At 34.6% G+C, this 1,749-nt stretch overlaps 1 protein-coding gene across 9 annotated transcripts in view; it reads left to right on the top strand.

The window, feature by feature from the left end:
- The window catches only part of vav2 (vav 2 guanine nucleotide exchange factor), a 193,036-nt gene that overhangs the window by 150,384 nt on the left and 40,903 nt on the right, over positions 1-1,749 (top strand). The gene's annotated exons all lie outside the window — the stretch shown is intronic.

Genomic DNA, 1,749 nt, shown 5'->3' with positions numbered 1-1,749 from the left:
CATTATTTTCTTATTGTCTGTAGTGCTGTGCAACAGTCACTTTCATTTCTTTATATTTTCTTTGCAGGTAGCCAGACTATTTTTTCTATTTTTTTCTATTTTGTTTCTTTTGTGTGTGTGTGTGTGTGTGTGTGTGTGTGTGTGTGTGTGTGTGTGTGTGTTTTGTTTTTTTTTGTTTGTTTTTTACTGGTCTTCAGCAACAGGTCTTGAGGTTTTTCTGCAAGTGTTTCTTCTTTGGACAGTGGCTGTCTTTTTTTTTTTTTGTCTTTTTCAGTGACGTTTTTAGTACAGTCCTTTTAGCTGACTGACGTTCAAAATAATTTGAATAGTTATTTAAGTCACTTAAACGACTAAAGCAAAAAATAGTTCAGGCATTAAAAAGACACCTAACTCGAGAACCACTGCTGTCTGCACATAGCAGACAACTTGGCAAAAAAAAAAAATGGTTTAAAATGATATCTTTAGACATTTTGTTAATAGTAATCTAGAAAAACTAGTAAACAATATTAAAAAAGAACCACATTAAAATAAAATAAAAACAAATGAAACCTAATAAAACCTAAATAACAAAAGAATGCCAGGAGGCCTAACTGAGAAAGAAACATTTTTAAATGCTTTAAATGTCTTGCAAGAAGCCCTGAGAACATCCTAAAGACTAAAAGAATTACAAGAAAGCTTTTCTAAGAGAGTTCTTTCTGTCTTGAATTATAAATTTGGCCATACCAAATACTGACTGTCAAGTTCAGCAGAATTGTACAAACCTTGTTTCCCCTATATTCTATATTTCTGTTTATGTTTGTGTGTTTCAATAAATCACTACGCCTATTTTGGATTTTCCTAATGAAAAATAAAAAAGTGGATTCAAGACTTTTTCACATTACTGTATAATGTGTCTTTGTGGTACGTGTCTGTCTGTCTGACTAATTACAATAATAATAATAATATTTAGCAGATGTAACACAGAAAGCTAGAAACAGCCGTGACTCTCTCCCTGCTGACACGGTTTCTTTAATTGAGTTAGCATATTTAAAACATTCACTTTTCACGCTACATTCACGTAATTGTAGTACAATTGGTCACAATTCATTTTAGCTTATTAGGGAATGACACTGAAACATTCTCACAGTTATCCAGGACTAAAGTCTCGGTGTGTCTTCTGAATATGAGCCGTGAAGTTTGCGAAGCACAGGACACACAACATTTTTTGATTACCGTTTACCGAGAAAATCAAAAACAAACATTCTGTGCTCAAAGACTCAGACCCTCACACCCTGACGCGTACGTTTGAGCTTTCACGGTGTAGTAATAAACCATCGCTGAGATCGGCGCTGGTATCGCATCAGTTTCCGCGTTGACAGATTTCATTCACGATTTCATGGAGCGCCACAAATCATCCGCTCCGCTAATTTCATTAAACTAAATGTGCATCCTGTGTTTCCCACACCAGACCAGCACAAGTCTAAATTAGAATAAATAACCTTCTTATGATCAGAGGACTCGTTAAGCTTAATTGAGTTGGGGTTAATAAACCCAGTTATCTTTGCGTTGCTTCTTAGTTGATCTATTTGTTATCATTATGATGATGAAATGTGACAACCATAAAGCAGCGTTAGAGAAATAAAAAGCATATTTTTTTCCTCTCTAAGCATAAGTGGGCTTCGTAAACAACAGCTGTATGTATTTATTGCACACTTAGCCCTCAAAAGGATTTTTTACAACACAGCCTGATATTTTTGTGGGTCATTTTCA

Source organism: Pundamilia nyererei, unplaced genomic scaffold (assembly GCF_000239375.1).
Source record: "Pundamilia nyererei isolate P.nyererei 1_Seehausen unplaced genomic scaffold, PunNye1.0 scaffold00016, whole genome shotgun sequence".
NCBI lineage: Eukaryota > Metazoa > Chordata > Actinopteri > Cichliformes > Cichlidae > Pundamilia > Pundamilia nyererei.
Note: the sequence above shows the minus strand (reverse complement) of the source record. Positions and strands in the feature narration are given on the sequence as shown.